This window comes from Trematomus bernacchii, unplaced genomic scaffold, assembly GCF_902827165.1.
Source record: "Trematomus bernacchii unplaced genomic scaffold, fTreBer1.1, whole genome shotgun sequence".
NCBI lineage: Eukaryota > Metazoa > Chordata > Actinopteri > Perciformes > Nototheniidae > Trematomus > Trematomus bernacchii.
Window position 1 is genome coordinate 1,203,626 of NW_022987524.1, and position 9,315 is coordinate 1,212,940.

The following is a 9,315-nucleotide window of genomic DNA, read 5'->3' on the forward strand; positions in this document are numbered from 1 at the left end:
TTGTAGTTTTGTTTTATTGTAAAATGCCTTTTATGCTGCTGTAACAACAACAATTTTCCAATTTGGGATCAATAAAGTACTATCTATCTATCTATCTATTAAACTGACGTTATAATTAACCTCCGCTACACAGTGTATTTTGCTTTAATAAAAAATGTTGATCACAAAAAAAAGGGTTATTTTGAGTCTGCTGTTGACTCGTGCATGAGGACGAGTCTGCTGGATCTCTGGATCTGCTGCTATATACGGCTCCGAGTCCGCACGAGTCTGCTCTGCTTTGTGTTGCACACACAGTGAGTCAGGATTTGCGAATCCGAGTCTGCTGTGGACTCGTGCATGACGACGAGTCTGCTGGATCTCTGGATCTGCTGCTATACGGTTACGGCTCCGAGTCCGCACGAGTCTGATCCGCTGTGTGTTGCAGCGAGTCAGGATTTGCGAATCTGCGAATCCGAGTCTGCTGTGTGGACTCGTGCATGACGACGAGTCTGCTGGATCTCTGGATCTGCTGCTATACGGTTACGGCTCCGAGTCCGCACGAGTCTGATCCGCTGTGTGTTGCAGCGAGTCAGGATTTGCGAATCTGCGAATCTGCGAGTCTGCTGTTGGAGCCGTCGGCTCCTCTGAGTCCCCACGAGTCTGCAGGAAGTTTCACTGATCCGCGTCCCCTCCCCTGAGCCAAACGATCACTTCTGGCAGCTATCCTGTATACTTGCTAAAGGGTAGGTAGATGGACTGGGGTACGTTGTAATGTGATTTTACATGTTATAAAGAGAGTAGCGAGTGACGCAATTTATAGTTTTAATTTGTACGTCACACCAAGTGTGGGACTCAAGGACTCGGGTTAATGGAGAGGGGAGACTCGTCATGACCAGCTCATTTCTAGGATCCGGGTTAATGATCCGGATGAATCAGGACTCGCCCATCTCTAATACCCTACCAAGCGCGTTTCAGAAGCATTTCAGAAGCGGAGCGTCTTGCCTGCCGGCTCGCAGTTTTTGTTGATTTGGGCATATTTCCTGGACAGGCTACTTTGTACAGACAAAGTTAATAATAACTGTAATATTCCAGTTATAAACGACATGAATCAAAGATGTGTTGCTGTATTTTAGTGGTAAAAAAATGCATTCATCATCATAATTATTCTATATATATAATTTACACAGTGCCTGTAAACCGGAGGAGAACGCTGGCATTTCTCCTCCTACTTGAAAGACTACGGAGGGATAGGGTCTGCAAAATTAGTTTGTGTGTGTGTATATATCTATATATATATGCTATATATGCTCTGAAAGTTCCACTTCCTGCCTGCCCGACCTTACGTTACGGCTGCGCCGCGACAAAAATAGGATTCGATCCTAATTTTAGAGGAGCCCTGCGCCGAGCCGCTTCTGGGACGCTTCTGAGCCGTAACGCGCCGCGTGTGGTGGAATAATGCTGTGTTCACACCGGACGCGATGCGACGTTTGGGGGCGGCGCGATTACATGTAAAGTCAATGCAGAGACGTGGACAGACGCGAATTCGCTCCGACGGTGCGCATGAAGCGGTGGACGCAGCGCGAATCACACGATTGAGGCGATTGAACAGTGCCGCGTTAAACGCGAGAGTTCAATTTTTTCAACTCGAGCGTCAAATTCACGTGACGCGTTCTCGCGGAAGCCAATCAGCGGTGAGGATCTCAGCCGCCGTCACTGACGTTCAACCACACAACATCAGCCGTTAGCTGTTAGCAGTTAGCACACAGAGCTCACAGCTCCTCATATCCGTTCAGAAACTGGACAAAAGTTAAACAAGTACAAACCACAGACTGTCTGTGTCATGGAGAATACAGTCGCTGCTTATTTATGTCTGTAGGCCGTTGTTGTGAGTGTGGAATGAGCATATACAACGTTAGCTTAGCCTGGTTGACCCGATCTTCATTCAGAAAACAAGCATTTTAAAAGGTGTTTTGCCTGCCGTCTTGTCTGCAGACTTGTCAAAGCATTAATTCATGGTTGTTACTAACCGGTATCAGTATGTTGTTACTTCGGCATCATTTAGAAACGTGTATTACAATTTAATCACGGTAAAATATGTTCATTTGTTGTAGTTGTAGCTCCCGAGCCAGCGCGTCTTGTTTGAATGATGCGAGTAAACACAGCTGGCAGCCGCGGTGAACCTCCAGCGTTTAGAGCGATGCGATAGGAGCGATTAGAGCGAAGCGAATAGTCGCATCGCGTCCGGTGTGAACGCAGCATAACACCCATTGACTAGAGTGGCCGCAATCGCCGTGAGCACCGCGGCGCAGCCGTAACGCGCCCGTAACGCGCCCGTAACGCGCCGCAGACGGACCCGGTGGAATCTAGGGGTAAGTTATCTCAGTGGGTCTCAAACGGTTTGGTCATCTATGTAAACAAATATTTCCATCTATGTAATATTAGTTGTATATAAAATAAGTTAAGAAATCCTTCCAATATAGGTCAGTACAAAAATCAAAAACACAGTTTGAAAGGGGAGTGATTAGTCAAATATGCATAAATAAAAAGAAAGAATGCAGACTAGGTAAGATAAAGATATAGAGAGGAGTTTATCAATTATGTGTTATTGCTTGTGAGCATATTCTAATGGTTTTTTGATTATTGAAATATATACAGTTCTGTTTCATGTGATTGTTGAGAGCTGTATACATCTCTTAATGTTGCCCTCAAAGTGCACCAGATTGATGCATTCAACTTCAATTTAAAGACAAAAATCTTCCCGGGGTGCATGCCCCCAGACCCCCCAACAGGAGGTAACGTCATCTCAAATAAAACAGGTTCACATGGATAGGATACTAGATAAGTGTGCACACTCATTATATACACTACACATTTTTCTTGGATTTGTTAACACTATAGTCCCTAATATATTTGTGGAAAGGCAGGAAATGGAATTAAATTGAGAAAATGTTTCATTGCGGAGGACCCCCTGTTTTGTGTCCCCCCCACTTCTCAAACCAAAGTTACACCCTTGGATTTGACAGTGATATCTGCACTACTCATCAACTCAAAAACACCAGATTATCCTTGTTAATTACACAACATTGATTGGTTTAAATTGTGTAAAATGCTTTTTTATTTTTCCCCTTCGATTCGGAGAAACAAATATTTTTTCTGAGTTTAGGATGGCAGAAGACACTACACTACCCAGAATCCTCAGCTATCGTTTAGGACTACACCATGTGCTTTGTTTGACAAACCCCGTGATTAGTCCTCAAGCTCTGTGATTGGTTGACCTCCAACTGCATTCCATATGAAAAACAAAAAGTTTAGTAAAAGATAAAATCATACTTTATTCAGCAGTGCTTGCTTTACTCTTTGAAAGTCATCACATGAATGCATTGTAATAAATGGTTCGGCTGCATTAAATATTACACATCTGTCGTAGTTCTTTATTTATCTACAGAGATCGGGCCTCAGAATAGACCGGAAACTATTCTTTTACCGTTCTGTTTTAATTTCACAATAAAGTTAGTAGTAATATTTTGTTTTGATATTATTGTTTTTTATTAACTACTAGACCGCTGGGTCATGTTAAGACCATCTTTTCTGTGTTGCTGTGGGTTTTTTACATCGCTTTTGTGTTACAAATATCAAAACAATAACAGAATATATCCGTCGTAAACTAAACCAGAAACAGCAGTATATTTTATTTTGTTAACACTGTAAACTTGACAGCTTTTTAACCCGCACCTCCTACTGGTTAAAGCACGTTATTACACGTTTAGAGTAATGCAATAGATTGTGTTGCTTTTTAATGACTGTTTAAAATGCCTTTTTCTTAATGTCTTTCATTTTTGTAAAGCACTTTTGAATGTGTTATATTTTATGAAAACATTTAAATATTAAGAGTATATACAAAATAGGAGGAAAGTAGAAGGTCAATGATAGAAATATAGAATAGAAAATATCAAGAAGATACTGTAAATGGTATCTAGAATAAAACAGTTTAGTGCCGGATGTACAAAGATATTAATAGGAGGATGTGCAAAACAGACAAACTAATTGGGCTTTATTTAAACATGAAATAATACTTTAGGTTAAGGTCTTCTTTTAAATACATGTAAGCAAAAAGCTTTGGGGGTATCTATATTAAGCCTGACAAAGTACTTAACGTTTAATATATTGCATGGTTTGTTTTGGGACTTGACAATCAACTTTCCTGCAATGTTAACTATGTTGAAGCACTTATTTTAACCGATATTATACATATTTATTATACTCTTATAAGATGTATGTAGATAGAATAAGAAATGTGCAGAATATGACAGTTTAATGGTGGAGGTACACAGATATTGATCTCTTGTTGAGGAACCTATATGACCCAAGTTTGTTTAAGAATAAATAAAAGTAGATGAAAGAATGTTAAAAATTCCCAAATAAATGTGGGATCAAATATTTGTTGCCATTTAGCCTTTTCAAAACTACACTTCACAAAGGGAGGCATGACATATAATGGGACCTTGTGGCATCAATTTATGAGCACCATAAATAACATTTATAAGATCCTTAGATAGAAAATCATAACATTTTGTCAGGATGATAACATCATAAATATGAAGATTGAAAGTCAAAGCTTAATTCAAAAACATGGTTAGTAAGCTCTGAATGCCTAACAGCAAACAGGATCCTGCTCTGGGATCGTTCCAGGTAGCAGCATAATAATAGTTATTCAAAGACAGTGTGTTATGTTATATATGTATAGGTTTGTTGCTGTTGGAAGAGTGAACGTTCTATGTGGCTCCCTCAGCTTCTTCACAGCAGAGCTGGTTGGACCTGCTGAACGCCTTGTGACAGCTAGCATGCGCAAGTCTGAAAGCTGATCAAGCTTTCCAAATCAAGATCTCACACAAAATGTCAAATATTTCATATGGACAGCTCTTACCATCATCCGACCATTTCCCTCATTGCAACCTACATGTCACTGTTACTGTGTCACCATGTCGCATCAGTGCACAATCATACACACATGACCTCTTTTCTCTTTCATCTGTTCTTCAAAATGCAGGCATAACATAATCATCAGGCAGAAATGACTGAGGACAGACTGAGGACAGACTGAGGACAGACTGAGGACAGACTGAGGACATACTGAGGACAGACTGAGGACAGACTGAGGACAGACTGAGGACATACTGAGGACAGACTGAGGACAGACTGAGGACAGACTGAGGACATACTGAGGACAGACTGAGGACAGACTGAGGACAGACTGAGTACATACTGAGGACAGACAGAGGACAGACAGAGGACAGACTGAGGACATACTGAGGACAGACTGAGGACATACTGAGGACAGACTGAGGACAGACTGAGGACATACTGAGGACATACTGAGGACAGACTGAGGACATACTGAGGACATACTGAGGACAGACTGAGGACATACTGAGGACAGACTGAGGACATACTGAGGACATACTGAGGACAGACTGAGGACATACTGAGGACAGACTGAGGACATACTGAGGACAGACTGAGGACAGACTGAGGACATACTGAGGACAGACTGAGGACATACTGAGGACAGACTGAGGACATACTGAGGACAGACAGAGGACAGACTGAGGACAGACTGAGGACAGACTGAGGACATACTGAGGACAGACTGAGGACATACTGAGGACAGACAGAGGACAGACTGAGGACAGACTGAGGACAGACTGAGGACATACTGAGGACAGACTGAGGACATACTGAGGACAGACTGAGGACATACTGAGGACAGACTGAGGACAGACAGAGGACAGACTGAGGACATACTGAGGACAGACTGAGGACATACTGAGGACAGACTGAGGACATACTGAGGACAGACAGAGGACAGACTGAGGACAGACAGAGGACAGACTGAGGACAGACAGAGGACAGACTGAGGACAGACTGAGGACAGACAGAGGACAGACTGAGGACAGACTGAGTACAGACTGAGGACATACTGAGGACAGACTGAGGACAGACTGAGTACAGACTGAGTACAGACAGAGGAGAGACAGAGGACAGACTGAGGACAGAGGACAGACTGAGGACAGACTGATGACAGACTGAGTACAGACAGAGGAGAGACAGAGGACAGACTGAGGACAGAGGACAGACTGAGGACAGACTGATGACAGACTGAGTACAGACAGAGGAGAGACAGAGGACAGACTGAGGACAGAGGACAGACTGTGGACAGACTGAGGACAGACTGAGTACAGACAGAGGAGAGACAGAGGACAGACTGAGGACAGAGGACAGACTGAGGACAGACTGATGACAGACTGAGTACAGACAGAGGAGAGACAGAGGACAGACTGAGGACAGAGGACAGACTGAGGACAGACTGATGAGAGACTGAGTACAGACAGAGGAGAGAAAGAGGACAGACAGAGGACAGACAGAGGACAGACTGAGGACAGACTGAGGACAGACAGAGGACAGACTGAGGACAGACAGAGGACAGACAGAGGACAGACTGAGGACAGACAGAGGACAGACTGAGGACATACTGAGGACAGACTGAGGACATACTGAGGACAGACTGAGGACAGACTGAGGACATACTGAGGACATACTGAGGACAGACTGAGGACATACTGAGGACAGACTGAGGACATACTGAGGACATACTGAGGACAGACTGAGGACATACTGAGGACAGACTGAGGACATACTGAGGACAGACTGAGGACAGACTGAGGACATACTGAGGACAGACTGAGGACATACTGAGGACAGACAGAGGACAGACTGAGGACAGACTGAGGACAGACTGAGGACATACTGAGGACAGACTGAGGACATACTGAGGACAGACAGAGGACAGACTGAGGACAGACTGAGGACAGACTGAGGACATACTGAGGACAGACTGAGGACATACTGAGGACAGACAGAGGACAGACTGAGGACAGACAGAGGACAGACTGAGGACAGACAGAGGACAGACTGAGGACAGACTGAGGACAGACAGAGGACAGACTGAGGACATACTGAGGACAGACTGAGGACAGACTGATGACAGACTGAGTACAGACAGAGGAGAGACAGAGGACAGACTGAGGACAGAGGACAGACTGTGGACAGACTGAGGACAGACTGAGTACAGACAGAGGAGAGACAGAGGACAGACTGAGGACAGAGGACAGACTGAGGACAGACTGATGACAGACTGAGTACAGACAGAGGAGAGACAGAGGACAGACTGAGGACAGAGGACAGACTGAGGACAGACTGATGAGAGACTGAGTACAGACAGAGGAGAGAAAGAGGACAGACAGAGGACAGACAGAGAACAGACTGAGGACAGACTGAGGACAGACAGAGGACAGACTGAGGACAGACAGAGGACAGACAGAGGACAGACTGAGGACAGACAGAGGACAGACTGAGGACAGACTGAGGACATAGGACAGACTGAGGACAGACAGAGGACAGTCTGAGGACAGAGGACATACAGAGGACAGACAGAGAACAGACTGAGGACAGACTGAGGACAGACAGAGGACAGACAGAGGACAGACTGAGGACAGACTGAGGACAGACTGAGGACAGACAGAGGACAGACTGAGGACAGACTGAGTACAGACAGAGGACAGACAGAGGACAGACAGAGGACAGACTGAGGACAGACAGAGGACAGACTGAGGACAGACAGAGGACAGACTGAGGACAGACAGAGGACAGACTGAGGACAGACTGAGGAGAGACAGAGGACAGACAGAGGACAGACTGAGGACATAGGACAGACTGAGGACAGACAGAGGACAGTCTGAGGACAGAGGACATACAGAGGACAGACAGAGGACAGACTGAGGACAGACAGAGGACAGACTGAGGACAGACTGAGGACAGACAGAGGACAGACAGAGGACAGACTGAGGACAGACTGAGGACATAGGACAGACTGAGGACAGACAGAGGACAGTCTGAGGACAGAGGACATACAGAGGACAGACAGAGAACAGACTGAGGACAGACAGAGGACAGACAGAGGACAGACTGAGTACAGACAGAGGACAGGCAGAGGACAGACTGAGGACATACAGAGGACAGACTGAGTACAGACATAGGAGAGACAGAGGACAGACAGAGGACAGACAGAGGACAGACAGAGGACAGACTGAGGACAGACTGAGGACAGACTGAGGACAGACAGAGGACAGACTGAGGACAGACTGAGGACAGACTGAGTACAGACAGAGGACAGACTGAGGACAGACTGAGTACAGACTGAGGACAGACAGAGGACATACTGAGTACAGACAGAGGACAGACTGAGTACAGACTGAGGACAGACAGAGGACAGACAGAGGACAGACTGAGGACAGACTGAGGACAGACAGAGGACAGACTGAGGACAGACAGAGGACAGACTGAGTACAGACAGAGGAGAGACAGAGGACAGACAGAGGACAGACAGAGGACAGACAGAGGACAGACAGAGGACAGACTGAGGACAGAGGACAGACTGAGGACATAGGACAGACTGAGAACAGACAGAGGACAGTCTGAGGACAAAGGACATACAGAGGACAGACAGAGGACAGACAGAGGACAGACTGAGGACAGACATAGGACAGACTGAGGACATACTGAGGACAGACAGAGGACAGACTGAGGACAGAGGACAGACTGAGGACATAGGACAGACTGAGGACAGACAGAGGACAGTCTGAGGACAGAGGACATACAGAGGACAGACAGAGAACAGACTGAGGACAGACAGAGGACAGACAGAGGACAGACTGAGGACAGACTGAGGACAGAGGACAGACAGAGGACAGACAGAGGACAGACTGAGGACAGAGGACAGACTGAGGACAGACTGAGGACAGACAGAGGACAGACTGAGGACAGACTGAGTACAGACAGAGGACAGACAGAGGACAGACTGTGGACAGACTGAGTACAGACAGAGGACAGACTGAGGACAGACAGAGGACAGACTGAGTACAGACAGAGGACAGACTGAGGACAGACTGAGTACAGACTGAGGACAGACTGAGGACAGACAGAGGACAGACAGAGGACAGACTGAGTACAGACAGAGAACAGACAGAGGACAGACTGAGTACAGACTGAGGACAGACTGAGGACAGACAGAGGACAGACAGAGGACAGACTGAGGACAGAGGACAGACTGAGGACAGACAGAGGACAGTCTGAGGACAGAGGACAGACAGAGGACAGACAGAGGACAGACAGAGGACAGACAGAGGACAGACTGAGGACAGAGGACAGACAGAGGACAGACAGAGGACAGACTGAGGACAGACTGAGTACAGACTGAGGACAGACTGAGTACAGACTGAG